This window comes from Mesoplodon bidens, assembly GCF_964165515.1.
Source record: "Mesoplodon bidens genome assembly, chromosome: 8".
Classification (NCBI taxonomy): Eukaryota; Metazoa; Chordata; class Mammalia; order Artiodactyla; family Ziphiidae; genus Mesoplodon; species Mesoplodon bidens.
Genome location: NC_138165.1, coordinates 66,470,936 through 66,488,940, shown reverse-complemented (window position 1 = coordinate 66,488,940; position 18,005 = coordinate 66,470,936).

Sequence of the window (18,005 nt, the reverse complement as noted above, 5' to 3'; positions counted from 1 at the left end):
TTAAGCAATGGGGATGAAAGTAATATTCATCTCATATAGGGTACTTTAAAATGGAAATTGCATCTAGTAGAAAAAACAGTTAAGGCATGGAGAATAATTAGGAGTCTATGAAAGTTAATCAACACTATAAATATAATGTATTTATAACATATTATAGAACACTTATTTCATAGATTGTTTAGCATTGCAATGTAATAATGAAGATAGATTGGCCAAGAGTTCAAGAAAGTGGAAATATGTGACAAATAATTTATGTAACAACACACATTTAAACCACAATACAGGCTGTCCACGATATTACTCATTTTTTATCATCAGATGCTGTTTTCAGATGAGGTAATTTCCTGATATTATAGTTTAACAATTTTTCTTATATCATTTTTCAAAATTAAGAACATATCAAACTGATGAAGGAATTTATCACTATTTAACCCATTTATTTTGAAAGCTGAATTTAAAAGATATAATTAGCACCAATGATCCAGCCTGCTTTCTTGTTTCTATAATGACATGTATTGTGTTTAGTTGATATATGTTATATCCTTCAAAATTCTTAGGCTGTTAAGCTATTGAATTTTACATTTAATCTTCTGCTGATCTATGTTTGTCCTTTGTAAAGTGTTCTGGGGCAGAGCAGTGACATAAAGTTGTAGATATCTCAAATTTGACTCCTTTCAAGTTTGAATTGACTATTCACCTCATTAAGAGATTGCGTGGGTAATTCTCAGTAAGAATCATTCAATCTATGATTAAAATAGTTCATGACAAAACCTTAGTAGTGTAACTGCAATTTAAAACAACAATAAATCTCCAGTATTTAAAACTAAATACAAATGTTATATAAAACAGCTAACACATGAAAAAATAAACTATGAACTATATTTTTCACTAAAAAGGATCAATTTTGCCATTTTATAAATTTTGAAAATGTAATGCAATTATTGACTTTTCCAAAAAAATATCAACAGCAAAGAAACTTGTAAACACCAAGTATACCTTGTATAATAAAAAATTTATTAAAAGCTAATCTTACAATGCCTCCTTCATTTGTGCAAGAATTTACAAAAATACTTTGTATTTACAAAAATATTTTGTTGTTTGACCAACTTAACCTTGAAGAAGGATAACTAACCTTTAATTATTGTATGAAAATGTTTTCACATTTCTCAAACTATAGAAGATTAGAACAACACAACATGCTTGATCAACAGGCATGCATAGAATACTAACGTCTAGATAATACTCATTTGACTCAAACTGGTAATATAAATTTGATCAAGCATAAGCTATAAAACAAGATTCAACAAAATTCAGAGAATTGCTTTTACACAGAATTTGTTCTCTGCCCATATGCATGGTTAGAATGCAATAACAAAATAACATAATTTTAAACTCATAAAATTAAAAAAAAGTTTAATTCTCCTAAATTAATCCTTTTGTGAAAAGAATAATAGACTCTCTGGGACGGTCAATAAAGAAAATATCAGGAATAAATTAGAAATTATACATACTTTGTATAAGTTGTAAAATAAGTTTCTTATTAATTAAGAAATGCAAGCTATAATCAGAATACCATTTTATATTCACAAGACAGGAAAAATTATAAAATCTGAGAATACCAAATATTGGTGTGGATGTAGAGCAACAGACATTCGAAACTTCTTGCAAATATGTACATAAATATTATTTCTTTATATAGCACTCTGGCATTATCGATTACATTTCATTAATTTTAAGGTGCACACTTCTTCACATTTTATCATCTCTGTAATCAGGATACATCTTATAAAACACAGTAGTTGGTGTTTTTCCTTTTATATTAGTATATAAAATAATATCTTACAATAGATGGCACCTTAGACTTCATGAAATACTATATAAAGATAAAACATCTCAGCAACCCAACTGTAAATTGCTTTGGCTAGAGAAATTCTTGCACAAATGAATGATGCATATTGAAAAATGTTTACAACAGAACTGTTTTAATAGCAATAGCTCTTTAAATAATGCAAATATCCATTTTCAAGAGAAAGATGATTCAATTTTGAAAAGGAGTATAATAGGGACTATTGGACAGTGAAAGCAAATTAATTAACGCTACTTGTATCTCTTGAACGACTCCCATGAATGACTCTCACAAGCTAGTAATACTGAATGTTAATAATGCTGAAGTAGCATAAAAACAAATACCTTCTAATACATTTCAAAGTAGAAGTAATCAATAATTTTTTTAGAAATATGTATTATATACATACACATATATCACAAAGAAAAGGAGAAAAGGAAGGGGGAATTCCAGGATGAAGGCTAGATCTGATGAGGAGAGTGGTAGGATAAGTGGATAAATTTGGGGATACTTCAGTTACATTGGTGATGGTCTACTCAAACTTTGTGATGTGTTCATAAAAGCTTGTGCTTGTGATATTATTCTTTCATCATTTTGAGGGTATTAAATATATCATAATACATTTTTAATGTTTAAAATCATTACTGATTTTAAGACTGCATGATATCAAAGTATGCAAATGTCAAGGGTTTCAAAATGTCTAGATGTAGTATTATGAAGAGAAAACATCTGAATGATGAATTGAATTGTTCACTTTTCTACTTGGCTATTTCATGTTTTTTGGTTTCTGACTTTTATTCTGAATTGCATTTCCCAAGACAGCTGACCTCTTGTCATTGTGTTTTTTCAGAATTCTAACATTTATTTTAAAACACTGTGGTTACTGAAAAAGTTAAATGTGTCATGATAAAAAATGCACACTGCCTCATATGAAAATGAAAGGGTATGAAGTGAAAAGCAAGTCTCATTCTGAAGTTCATTCCCCAAAGGCAACCACTAGGAACAGATTATTTTTTTGTAAAATTCCAGAAATTTTTTGTACTTACAAGTGTATATAAATATGCCTTTCTGGAAACTCAAGTGGGAGCATACTATAAACACTGTCACACATCTTTGTTATAAACTTAATTTATCTTGGTGATTCTTAATATCAGCAGAAATAAATATATCTATTTGTCTTATTCCTGAAGTAGCTTAAATAGCACCAGATTATCTGTTTTAGCAGTTTTGACAGGGCTAACTGATGAAATATTTGAGCCTGCTGCCTTTTAGGAATGTAGCTCTTTAATGTTTTTTTCTTCAGTAAAAATTGTTCTATTTAGAATTTCTCTCTTCCAGGGTTAAATTTGGTTATTTATGTTTTCCTATGATGAGTTAATTTTTCTAAAATTTCAAATATATGTATATATATGTATATATGTGTATATACACATATATACACATATATACAGAGAGAGAGAAAGGAGAGAGTAGATGGTAGTTTGTCTATTCCCTCCAATAAAAAGTTGTTCATGATGTATCTGGCAAATGATTTATTTTCGTACAGCCTGTGAGCTAACAATGTTTTTATATTTTTTAAGTGTTGTTTTTTTTTTAAAAAAAGATTGCTTATGCCACAAAAGCCTAAAATATTTACTTTTTGGACCTTAATAACAACAAAAATAGTTTGCCAGAATCTGATCTGTGTCTTTATCAAAAAATGTGGCATGAAAATTTAAGTCAGTATAGCCATTAAAAGCACTTGGATCTAGACTGGTTAGGTTCAAATGACATCAGTGCCACTCACTACTTTACGTGAACTTGCAAGTTGTTCTGAACATCTGTTAACTTATCTGTAAAACTGAAATACTGAAAATAGTTATCTCATAGGGCTGTTGTAAAGATTAAATGTGCTAGTATTTGCAAAGAACTTAGAAGATGAATGGAACAAAGGTCTGGATAAATTATGTTGATCATTGCATTGTGTTGATCTTTAAAGCAATACATAACACCAGAGATTAAATTTCATATATTTCAAAATATTTAAAGCAAATTTTAATATAATTAAAAACAAAGAAACAGACAAATGTATAGTAACTGTAGTTGGAAATTTTAAACCATTCCTCTCGGTAATTGCCAGAATAAGCAGACAAAAACTTAGCAAGGGTAAAAATTTGCTTATTATGATTTACCAAATTTACCTAGTTGCCATGTATAGAATATAAAACTTAATAACAGCCAAGGAATTTTTTTCCTTTGCAAGTACATATCAAACAGCTGCTAAAATAGACCACATGCTGGCCCATAAAGAAAGCCTCAATAATTTTCAAAGAAATGAAATCATATAAATTATATTCTCTGATCATAATGGAATTAAACTAGAAACAATAAAGATAACAAATTTCATTCATTACTAAGCTTCATTTATTCATAACTAAATGAGCAAATTTATATTCAGAAATTGACAAAAGAAGGAATTTAAAATCTGATTAGTCTTGCATATGTTAAGTAAATTAATTCTGTAATTTAAAAACTTCCCAAAATGAAAAATCCAGTGTGAGATGTATTCATGGTGAACTCTTCACCTCCAATTTTTTTTTTTGCTTTATAACAAATTTAATCAGTTATACATATACATATGTTCCCATATCCCCTCCCTTTTGCGTCTCCCTCCCACCGTCCCTATCCCACCCCTCCAGGCAGTCACAAAGCACCGAGCTGATCTCCCTGTGCTATGCGGCTGCTTCCCACTAGCTATCTACCTTACATTTGGTAGTGTATATATGTCCATGCCGCTCTTTCACTTTGACACAGCTTACACCTCCCCCTCCCCATATCCTCAAGAACATTCTCTAGTAGGTCTGTGTCTTTATTCCTGTCTTACCCCTATGTTCTTCATGACATTTTTCTTTCTTAAATTCCATATATATGTGTCAGCATACAGTATTTGTCTTTCTCTTTCTGACTTACTTCACTCTGTATGACAGACTCTAGGTCCATCCACCTCATTACAAAGAGATCAATTTCGTTTCTTTTTATGGCTGAGTAATATTCCATTGTATGTATGTGCCACATCTTCTTTACCCATTCATCCGATGATGGACACTTAGGTTGTTTCCATCTCCGGGCTATTGTAAATAGGGCTGCTATGAACATTTTGGTACATATCTCTTTTTTAATTATGGTTTTCTCAGGGTATATGCCCAGTAGTGGGATTGCTGGGTCATATGGTAGTTCTATTTGTAGTTTTTTAAGGAACCTCCATACCGTTCTCCATAGTGGCTGTACCAATTCACATTCCCACCAGCAGTGCAAGAGTGTTCCCTTTTTTCCACACCCTCTCCAGCATTTATTGTTTCTAGATTTTTTGATGATGGCCATTCTGACTGGTGTGAGATGATATCTCATTGTAGTTTTGATGTGCATTTCTCTAATGAGTAAAGATGTTGAGCATCCTTTCATGTGTTTGTTGGCAGTCTGTATATCTTCGGTGGAGAAATGTCTATTTAGGTCTTCTGCCCATTTTTGGATTGGGTTGTTTGTTTTTTTGTTATTGAGCTGCATGAGCTGCTTATAAATTTTGGAGAGTAATCCTTTGTCAGTTGCTTCATTTGCAAATATTTTCTCCCATTCTGAGGGTTGTCTTTTGGTCTTGTTTATGGTTTCCTTTGCTGTGCAAAAGCTTTTAAGTTTCATTAGGTCCCATGTGTTTATTTTTGTCTTTATTTCCATTTCTCCAGGAGGTGGGTCAAAAAGGATCTTGCTGTGATTTATGTCATAGAGTGTTCTGCCTATGTTTTCCTCTAAGAATTTGATAATGTCTGGCCTTACATTTAGGTCTTTAATCCATTTTGAGCTTATTTTTGTGTATGGTGTTAGGGAGTGATCTAATCTCATACTTTTACATGTACCTGTCCAGTTTTCCCAGCAACACTTATTGAAGAGACTGTCCTTTCCCCACTGTACATTCCTGCCTCCTTTATCAAAGATAAGGTGACCATATGTGCATGGGTTTATCTCTGGGCTTTCTATCCTGTTCCATTGATCTATCTTTCTGTTTTTGTGTCAGTACCATACTGTCTTGATTACTGTAGCTTTGTAGTATAGTCTGAAGTCAGGGAGCCTGATTCCTCCAGCTCCATTTTTCGTTCTCAAGATTGTTTTCGCTATTCGGGGTCTTTTGTGTTTCCATACAAATTGTGAAATTTTTTGTTCTAGTTCTGTGAAAAATGCCAGTGGTAGTTTGATAGGGATTGCATTGAATCTGTATATTGCTTTGGGTAGTATAGTCATTTTCACAATGTTGATTCTTCCAATCCAAGAACATGGTACATCTCTCCATCTATTTGTATCATCTTTAATTTCTTTCATCAGTGTCTTATAATTTTCTGCATACAGGTCTTTTGTCTCCTTAGGTAGGTTTATTCCTAGATATTTTATTCTTTTTGTTGCAATGGTAAATGGGAGTGTTTCCTTGATCTCACTTTCAGATTTTTCATCATTAGTATATAGGAATGCCAGAGATTTCTGTGCATTGATTTTGTATCCTGCAACTTTACCCAATTCATTGATTATCTATAGTAGTTTTCTGGTAGCATCTTTAGGATTCTCTATGTATAGTATCATGTCATCTGCAAACAGTGACAGCTTTACTTCTTCTTTTCCGATTTGGATTCCTTTTATTTCCTTTTCTTCTTTGATTGCTGTGGCTAAAACTTCCAAAACTATGTTGAATAAGAGTGGTGAGAGTGGGCAACCTTGTCTTGTTCCTGATCTTAGTGGAAATGGTTTCAGTTTTTCACCATTGAGGACGATGCTGGCTGTGGGTTTGTCATATATGGCCTTTATTATGTTCAGGAAAGTTCCCTCTATGCCTACTTTCTGCAGGGTTTTTATCATAAATGGGTGTTGAATTTTGTCGAAAGCTTTCTCTGCATCTATTGAGATGATCATATGGTTTTTCTCCTTCAATTTGTTAATATGGTGTATCACGTTGACTGATTTGCGTATATTGAAGAATCCTTGCATTCCTGGAATAAACCCCACTTGATCATGGTGTATGATCCTTTTAATGTGCTGTTAGATTCTGTTTGCCAGTATTTTGTTGAGGATTTTTGCATCTATGTTCATCAGTGATATCGGCCTGTAGTTTTCTTTCTTTGTGACATCCTTGTCTGGTTTTGGTATCAAGGTGATGGTGGCCTTGTAGAATGAGTTTGGGAGTGTTCCTCCCTCTGCTATATTTTGGAAGAGTTTGAGAAGGATAGGTGTTAGCTCTTCTCTAAATGCTTGATAGAATTCACCTTTGAAGCCATCTGGTCCTAGGCTTTTGTTTGTTGGAAGATTTTTTATCACAGTTTCAATTTCAGTGCTTGTGATTGGTCTGTTCATATTTTCTATTTCTTCCTGATTCAGTCTTGGCAGGTTGTGCATTTCTAAGAATTTGTCCATTTCTTCCAGGTTGTCCATTTTATGGGCATAGAGTTGCTTGTAGTAATCTCTCATGATCTTTTTTATTTCTGCAGTGTCAGTTGTTACTTCTCCTTTTTCATTTCTAATTCTATTGATTTGAGTCTTCTCCCTTTTTTTCTTAATGAGCCTGGCTAATGGTTTATCTATTTTTTTATCTTCTCAAAAAACTAGCTTTTAGTTTTATTGATCTTTGCTATCATTTCCTTCATTTCTTTTTCCTTTATTTCTGATCTGATCTTTATGATTTCTTTTCTTCTGCTGACTTTGGGGTTTCTTTGTTCTTTTTTCTCTACTTGCTTTAGGTACAAGGTTAGGTTGTTTATTCGAGATGTTTCCTGTTTCTTAAGGTAGGTTTGTATTGCTATAAACTTCCCTCTTAGAACTGCTTTTGCTCCATCCGATAGGTTTTGGGTCGTCGTGTCTCCATTGTCATTTGCTTCTAGGTATTTTTTGATTTCCTCTTTGATTTCTTCAGTGATCACTTCGTTATTAAGTAGTGTATTGTTTAGCCTCCATGTGTTTGTATGTTTTACAGATCATTTCCTGTAATTGATATCTAGTCTCATAGCATTGTGGTCAGAAAAGATACTTGATACAATTTCAATTTTCTGAAATTTACCAAGGCTTGATTTGTGACCCATGATATGATCTATCCTGGAGAATGTTCCATGAGCACTTGAGAAAAATGTGTATTCTGTTGTTTTTGGATGGAATGTCCTATAAATATCAATTAAGTCCATCTTGTTTAATGTATCATTTAAAGCTTATGTTTCCTTATTTATTTTCATTTTGGATGATCTGTCCATTGGTGAAAGTGGGGTGTTAAAGTCCCCTGCTATGATTGTGTTACTGTCGATTTCTCCTTTTATGGCTGTTAATATTTGCCTTATGTATTGAGGTGCTCCTATGTTGGGTGCATAAATATTTACAATTGTTATATCTTCTTCGTGGATCGATCCCTTGATCATTATGTAGTGTCCTTCTTTGTCTCTTCTAGTAGTCTTTATTTTAAAGTCTATTTTGTCTGATATGAGAATTGCTACTCCAGCTTTCTTTTGGTTTCCATTTGCATGGAATATCTTTTTCCATCCCCTTACTTTCAGTCTGTATGTGTCTCTAGGTCTGAAGTGGGTCTCTTGTAGACAGCATATATATGGGTCTTGTTTTTGTATCCATTCAGCCAATCTGTGTCTTTTGGTGGGAGCATTTAGTCCATTTACATTTAAGGTAATTATCGATATGTATGTTCCTGTTCCCATTTTCTTAATTGTTTTGGGTTTGTTATTGTAGGTCTTTTCCTTCTGTTGTGTTTCTTGCCTAGAGAAGTTCTTTTAGCATTTGTTGTAAAGCTGGTTTGGTGGTGCTGAACTCTCTCAGCTTTTGCTTGTCTGTAAACGTTTTAATTTCTCCATCAAATCTGAATGAGATCCTTGCTGGGTAGAGTAATCTTGGTTGCAGGTTTTTCTCCTTCATCACTTTAATTATGTCCTGCCACTCCCTTCTGGCTTGTAGAGTTTCTGCTGAGAGATCAGCTGTTATCCTGATGGGGATTCCCTTGTGTGTTATTTGTTGTTTTTGCCTTGCTGCTTTTAATATGATTTCTTTGTGTTTAATTTTTGACAGTTTGATTAATATGTGTCTTGGTGTATTTCTCCTTGGATTTATTCTGTATGGGACTCTCTGTGCCTCTTGGACTTGATTAACTATTTCCTTTCCCATATTAGGGAAGTTTTCAACTATAATCTCTTCAAATATTTTCTCAGTCCCTTTCTTTTTCTCTTCTTCTTCTGGAACCCCTATAATTCGAATGTTGGTGCGTTTAATGTTGTCCCAGAGGTCTCTGAGACTGTCCTCTGTTCTTTTCATTCTTTTTTCTTTATTTTGCTCTGCAGCAGTTATTTCCACTATTTTATCTTCCACCTCACTTATCCGTTTTTCTGCCTCAGTTATTCTGCTATTGATCCCATCTAGAGTATTTTTTATTTCATTTATTGTGTTTTTAATCGATGCTTGATTCATCTTTAGTTCTTCTAGGTCCTTCTTAACTGTTTCTTGCATTTTGTCTATTCTATTTCCAAGATTTTGGATCTTGGAAATAGAATCTTGGATCATCTTTACCATCATTATTCTGAATTCTTTTTCAGGTAGACTGCCTAGTACCTCTTCATGTGTTAGGTCTGGTGGGTTTTTATCTTGCTCCTTCTCCTCCTGTGTGTTTTTCTGTCTTCTCATTTTGCTTATCTTACTGTGTTTGGGGTCTCCTTTTTGCAGGCTGCAGGTTCGTAGTTCCCGTTGTTTTTGGTGTCTGTCCCTAGTGGCTAAGGTTGGTTTAGTGGGTTGTGTAGGCTTCCTGGTGGAGGGGACTAGTGCCTGTGTTCTGGTGGATGAGGCTGGATCTTGTCTTTCTCGTGGGCAGGTCCACGTCTGGTGGTGTGTTTTGGGGTGTCTGTGGAAGTTTTATGATTTTAGGCCACCTCTCTGCTAATGGGTGGCGTTGTGTTCCTGTCTTGCTAGTTGTTTGGCATAGGGTGTCCAGCACTGTAGCTTGCTGGTCGTTGAGTGAAGCTGGGTGCTGGTGTTGAGATGGAGATCTCTGGAAGATTTTCGCCGTTTGATATTATGTGGAGCTGGGAGGTCTCTTGTGGACCAGTGTCCTGAAGTTGGCTCTCCCACCTCAGAGGCACAGCACTGACTCCGGGCTCCTCAATTTGGGATGATGTGTTGTCTATTCATGTATTCCACAGATGCAGGGTACATCAAGTTGATTGTGGAGCTTTAATCCGCTGCTTCTGAGGCTGCTGGGAGAGGTTTCCCTTTCTCTTCTTTGTTCTCACAGCTCCTGGGTCTCAGCTTTGGATTTGGCCCCGCCTCTGCGTGTAGGTCGCCGGAGGGCATCTGTTCTTCGCTCAGACAGGAGAGGGTTAAAGGAGCAGCCTCTTCGGGGAGTCTGGCTCACTCACCCCGGGCGGGAGGGAGGGGCACGGAGTGCGGGGCGAGCCTGCAGCGGCAGAGGTCGGCGTGACGTTGCACCAGCCCGAGGCGCGCCTTGCGTTCTCCCAGGGAAGCCGCCCCTGGATCCCGGGACCCCGGCAGTGGCGGGCTGCACGGGCTCTCGGAAGGGCGGTGCGGACAGTGACCTGCGCTCGCACACAGGCTTCTTGGCGGCGGCAGCAGCAGCCCCAGCGTCCCACGCCCATCACTGGGCTCCGCGCTTTCAGCCGCGACTCGCCCCCGTCTGTGGAGCCCCTTTAAACAGCACTCTTAATCCCCTCTCCTCGCGCACCAGGAAACCAAGAGGGAAGAAAAAGTCTCTTGCCTCTTCGGCAGCTCCAGAGTTTTCCCGGATTCCCTCCCGGCTAGCTGTGGCGCATTAGCCCCCTTCAGGCTGAGTTCTCGCCGCCAGCCCCAGTCCTCTCCCTGCGCTCTGACCGAAGCCCGAGCCTCAGCTTCCAGCGCCGCCCGCCCCGGCGGGCGTGCAGACAAGTCTCTCGGTCTGGTGAGTGCCGCTCGGCATCGATACTCTGTGCGGGAATCTCTCCGCTTTGCCCTACCCAAGTATGTTGGGAGTTTCTTGCCTTTTGGGAGGTCTGGGGTCTTCTGCCAGTGTTCAGTAGGTGTTCTGTAGGAGTTGTTCCATGTGTAGCTGTATTTATGGTGTATCCGTGGGGAGGAAGGTGATCTCTGCATCTTATTCTTCCGCCATCTTACTCGGAAGCCTACCTCCAATTTTTTAAAACTCTGTAGAAGTCCAGTAAAATTCTGATACCAAACTTTAAAACAATCTAACAAAAATAAATTCACAGATCTATATGTCTTTTGAAATAGTGCAAATATTATAGCGCAAATAGTGAAAAAATGTTAGCAAATTAAATTTAGAGACGTTAGAAAAATAAGTTCATAAAAAGTGGTGTTTATCTCACCGATGCAAGGTTTGTTCAGCATTTGAACATCAGTAATCATGATTCACCACACTGACTGAGTAAAAGAGAAAACCATAGGATCATTTCATTTGATACAAAGTGAATATTTGATAAAATTCAACACTCACTAAAGAAACAAACAAACTGAGGATATAATGGAACTTCTTAGTTTGGTAAAGTCCACTAAAACTATTTACTAAACTAATAACTATACTAAAAACCTTCAGGGACCATCATAATAATGATGAAATAGTAAATGTTTTCTCCATTAGACAGTGAACAAGACAAAGATGGTAACTATGAACTATGGTCTCAATTTTATTTGTAGAGGGTAGAGATGACAAGTCTTACTATTCTTTTAATTTCTGTTTATTTTCATTTCCTAGGTTGGTAATTTATCCTTAACACTTTCCCAGCTATGTTTGTTTGTTCATTTTTTAAATTTTTGTTGGTATATAGTTGCTTTAAAATGTGTTCATTTCTGCTGTACAGTAAAGTGAATCAGTTATACATATACACATATCCACTCTTTCTTACATTTCCTTCCCATTTAGGTCACCACAGAGCATTGAGTAGAATTCCCTGTGCTATGCAGTAGATTCTCATTAGTTATCTATTTTATACATAGTAGTGTATATATGCCAATCCCAGTGCCCCAATTCATCCCACCCCCCTTGCACCTTGGTAACCATAAGTTTGTTCTCCACATCTGTGACTCTATTTCTGCTTTGCAAATAAGTTCATCTGCACCATTTTTCTAGATTCCACATATAAGCGATATTATATGATACTGTTCAGCTATGTTTTAATTAGATTAGTTAAATCTTTATCTACTTTTTTTCTGCTTTTCAAAGAATCACTTCTTGAATTATTATTTCTGATATTTTTCACTTATTTTCAGCTTCTCTTTTTAATAATTCTTTCTTTATCCTTCCTTCAAGTTCATACTGCAGTCTTTTTCTATGTGCCAAAGTGTAATGCTTAATTCACTTAGTTTTATTTTATTTAAATTTATGATTATGTTTGAGTTGTGTGTTTAAATAAGTAATTTTGCATTTCTTTCTCCCAGACAAAAGAGATTGGCACCTAGACAGCAGTGTACAGCTCAGAATCTCTTTCTCCTCCACTAGCTGATTGCAAACATATCTTATCTGTGTAATTTTTCCTCCACTGTTTTTACCCTGCTTTTTGGGGGGCAAATTAGAGCTGAGAAGTTCCAAATTCCAGTTGTTCTCACTTTTCTATTCCCATTATCCCAAATATTGTCAGTTTTGTTCCAGAGTGTATGTCACATACTACAGGGAAATTTGCTTTGAGGAATTTGTTTCAAACCTTCGGTCATGGGTAGTGTATTTAGCCATTTTTCCTTACTTTTTTCTTTTCCTTTTTTTTTTCTTTTTACTCAATTGTATTTGCACTTTAGGGTTACAGATGAGCCTTGGTTTTGTTTAGCAATTGAAACATGAGCCAAGTGGCAATATTGTATGAATGTCATCATTTATTTCAGGCTATACCAAGATATCAGTATTAATATGTCATATTTGATATAATTCTCTTCAGAGTTCATAAAACAGTAAAACCAAATAGCTAATACATTTGTAATAAATAAAGGTATAAATATATTATAAAGTATCAAGTAAAACTGTAAACTGATATAAATATAAGCATTTGCATATAGAGTAGGAGAGACAGGACTATCGGGTCCAGAGTATAAAGATCACCAAGATGATAATTCCATGCAGTGGTCTTGGTAACCCCATGTAATCTGTTCCCAGTTGATCTGTGTCTCCTGCTCCTGCAGGGTGCCCTGAGCTTCACCCTCTGACCAGAACTCTAGCTTGAATTCCATTCAGGTAGCCAGTGACAATAAACTGGATCTCCTTTCAGCTTCTCCAGGATTCATTTATGGAAAAATACATCAGTGAGTGAAATCCTGGGACTGGCCGCCCATCCTAGGCCAGGGTCCTGCCACAGTGACCCTTAATCTTCATAACACCATGCTCCAAGCTTGGTTTTGGGTTCTACACTTAAAATGGCTCAGTATCCTCTAACACCACATACCCCGAAAATTTTGACAGGACTGAGGAAACAGGACAGGAACAAGCAGGGTGTGGGAGAGTTAAGAATGAGGGTAGTAAGAAGATGGAGGATAACAGAGAAAGAAAAAGACAGAATGGTGAAGAGATGGTTCAAAGCTAATTTCAAATACCTACCTCTGTTCAAAACTAATTTCAAATACCTACCTCCTAACTTATATTTGATAATTTGGGGAGTATTTTTTGAACATATTTAAGAAAAATAAACTGTGTGACAGTAGTCACCATCCATACTTTCTACTTTATTATTATAGTTGGAAGCCTGGAAACCACATTTCCCATAATGCTTACCAGCAGTTATAGGCTAGATTTTGCCAATGAGAATGTGGTGGAAAAATTGGATATCACATGCAAAAATAAATTAGTTAATCTAAACACTGACATGCTTTTCACAAAAATTAACTCAAAATGGATCACAGACCTAAATGTAAACTGAAAAACTATAAAAATTCCGGAAGATAACATACAAAGAAATCTTGGTGATGTTGAATTTGGTGATGAGTTTTTAGATACAATACTAAAATAATAATCCATAAAAGAAAAAAATTGGTAAATTGGACTTCATTAAAATTAAAAATGAAACTTCTCTGAAAAAGATACTGCAAGAAAACGAAAACACAAGCCACAGACTGGGAAAAAATACTTTCAAAATACATATCTAATGAAGGATTTGTGCACAAAATATCTGAAGAACTCAAAATTCAATGATAGGAAAGCAAACAAAGCAATTTAAAAAGGCAAAAGATATGAACAGACACATCTTCAAAGATTTACAAATGGAAGATTAGCATATAAAAAGATGCTCAACATCATATATCATTAGGGAATTACAAATTAAAACAATAATGAGGTTACCACTACACACTTATTAGAAAGGCTAAAATCCCCAAAATTGACAATACCAAATAATGGTGAGAATATAGACCAACAAGAACACTCGTTCATTGCTGGGGGAAATCCAAAATGGTATAACCACTTTGGAAGACAGTTTGACAATCTCATACAAAGCTAAGCAGAGTCTTACCATAGGATCGAGCAATTGCACTCCTAGATATTTACCCAATTGAGTTGAAAACTATGTCCATACAAAAACCTGCACATGTGTTTTTATAGCAGCTTTAATCATAATGGTCCAAAACTGGAAGCAACTAAGATGTCTGTCAACAAGTGAATGGATAAACAAACTGGTACATTTAGACAACGTAATATTGTTCAGCTATATAAAGAAATGAGCTATCAAGCCTTGAAAATATGGAGGAACTTTATGCCTATTGCTATAACCTATGTCTGTAGCTAAGAAAACCAGTCTGAAAAGGCTACATAATATATGATTCTAACTACATGACATTTTGGAAAAGGCAAAACTATAGAGACAGTAAAAAGATCGTTGGCTACCAGAAGCTTGAAGAGAAGAGAGATGAATAGGTAGAACACGGAATTTTTAGGGCAGTGAAACTATTTTGTATAATGCTGTAATGGTGGATATGTGACACTATCAATTTGTCAAAACCCATAGAAGTGTATAACACAAAGAGTGAACCCTAATATAAACTATAGATTTTAGTTAATAATAATGTGTCAGTATTGGTTAATTTTAACAAGTGTATCATATTAATTCAAGATATTAATAATAGAGGAAACTATGAGCAGGGGAAAAACTGGAGTTTATGGAAATCTGTTCAGTCTACTCAATTTCTGTAAACCTAAAACTGCTCTAAAAAATAAAGTATTTTTATTAAATACATTGTAGTATGCGACATGAATAATCAGATACACAGAAAATTACAACTAGAATATATTTTCCAATTTACAAACAGGTCACATTCAAAACATATATATATTTTTTTTTTTTTTGCGGTAGGCGGGCCTCTCACTGTTGTGGCCTCTCCCCTTGCAGAGCACAGGCTCCGGACGCGCAGGCTCAGCAGCCATGGCTCACGGGCCTAGCCGCTCTGCGGCATGTGGGATCTTCCCAGACCGGGGCACGAACCCGTGTCCCCTGCATCGGCAGGCGGACTCTCAACCACTGCGCCACCAGGGAAGCCCAAAACATATTTTAATTATTATTTATGTGAAACTTTGTATATAATTTTCCTTATAAAAAATGTAACAAGTAGTAATTTATTATTATCCCAGTAAAATCTATTTAATCTATATTATGCCAAAATGAAAGTTTATTAGAAAATATTATTATATGAATAATCTAGAAACATACTAAAAGCCTAAATATAACTATTATATTTGTCTCAAAATTTATTAAAAATGTATATAAAATTAAAGACATTCAGGTATCAGTTATCAACATGTTTTTTGTGCATTTTTTCAATCTGATAGATAGCAATAAGGGATGGTTTAAGATCTTGGGTCTCTTGCTATTGATATTGCTTTAAACCAAATGGAGCAACTTCTACTGAACCTTGGGACACTCAGATCTTTCTTTCTCCTCCAAGTTTCTGGGAAGCTCTGGGGGAAGGAGGAGGGCAGATGAGAGGAAATACTAGTTTTCTAGCAATCACAAGCTCTTCATCTCTCCAGTTTCAGTGGATGAGTTGCCCAGTTCCATAGAGATCAAGCCACCTAAAGATAGTTCCTAATGCAGCAGGACAAATAAAGGTCATTGTGTAACTTCTCCCTATTTCATGAGAAAGGAGAGATGCTTCATTTGCATCTCATCATTCCCTGCAGTACAGGTATCATTTCTGCAAAAGATAATGTTGGTAATCGTGTGAGAATAGTCAGTGAAGACTGCCCCCATCGCCTATTCACTTACTTTGCTCTCATATGTGGATGTTCATAAGCCAGATGCACCTTCCATCCCATATACTTACATATAATTGCATATTATATGTGTTTTGTCACAAGTGCCGGATTGGAGAATTTGGAGTGAGGAAAAGGAGCATTATGGTCTTGTAAAGAGGAAAATCATCAACTAGGAAACATAAGATAATGTTCTAGTTCACAGACACTAACTGCTTTACAGTTTCCTAGGGCTACCACAGCAAATTACCAAAAACTACGTGGCTTAAAATAATTGAAATTTATCCTCTCCCAGTTCTGGAGACCAGAAGTGCAAAATCAAAGTTTTGGCAGTACAGCCTTGTGAAGGCTCTAGAAGAGAATCCTTCCTGCTTGGGGCTGCATAATTCCAATCTCTGCTTCTATTTTCACATGGGTTTCTCTCCAATGTGTCCTTGCCTCTTCCCTTTCCCTTACCCTTCCCTTATCAAAACACTTGTTCTTGGATTTCAAGCTCACACTAAGCCAGGATAATCTCAGCTCGAGCGCTCACCCTAATTACATCTACAAAGACCCTTCTTCCGAATAAGGTCACATTCACAAGTTCAGGATGGAAATTTCCTTTGGAGGGTCACTATTCAACCCACTATACTAGCTTTGTGTCTCTTATAGTCTGCGGATTTTGTTTTTATCATTAAAACAAAGAGATAGAAGAAGAGCACATTTAGATGACCGTTAGGATAGTTTTCAACTGTTATATACCCTTGGTTTGCAAAAATTATAAAATCTCACAGTAACTAGATTTGGTGAAGATTTGGCAATGGCAACTCTGTTTGTTGGGGAGATTTTAAATTCATATGACTAGCTTAGAAAACAGTTTGGTCCCATCTAATAAAGTTGCAGGTGCACATGGTCTATAAGCCAGCAATTCTACTCTAGGTATATAATCAAGAGAAACTTTTGTACACGAAACAGAATATATATACAAGAATATTTATCTTTTCCGTCATTAGTAAGATGTACAGAAGTAAAAATGAACAAATATAGCAATATAGGAAAAATTGATGAATGTCACAAACATTATATGGACTGAAAAAAGGCATATATATGCTATGATTGCATGGGTGTAAAACAGAAAAATAAGCAAAATTAAACCATATATTTTATGTATAATACAAGGTAGTAAAACTCTGAAAAAGAGTCAAAAATTATTATGAAAATCATAATAGTGAATAACTTTTAGGAGGAAAAAGAGTCTGTGACTGTGGAGAGGCACCAGTAAGCTTCTAGCATGCTGGGCAATGCCTTCTTGACTGAATGGTGGTAATAGAGGTGTTTTCTTATGATTGTTCTTCAAATGAACACACATCTTTTCTATACTCTTTATGTAGGCTGTATCTCACAATAAAATTAATGATAAAAGAATGGATCAAAGAAAAAAGAGAAAAGATAGGAGTCTATGCTTTCAAGGTTCTTATTTTTTTTTTCCTGGTGCAACATATCATTTAATACCCTTTCACAGGTTTACTCTTTTTTTTTTCTTAACATTTTTATTGGAGTATAATTGCTTTAAAATGTTGTGTTAGTTTCTGCTGTACAACAAAATGAATCAGCTATATGTATACATATATCCCCATATCTCCTCCCTCTTGTGTCTCCCACCCACCCTCGCTATCCCACCCCTCTAGGTGGTCACAAAACACTGATCTGATCTTCCCATGTGAGGCAGCTGCTTCCCATTAGCTGTCTATTTTACATTTGGTAGTGTATATATGTCAGTGCTACTTCTCATTCGTCCCAGCTTACCCTTACCCCTCCCCATGTCCTCAAGTCCATTCTCTACGTCTGCGGCTTTATTCCTGTCCTTCCCCTAGGTTCATCAGAGCTGTTTCTTTTTATTTTTAGATTCCATATATATGTGCTAGCATACAGCATTTGTTTTTCTCTTTCTGACTT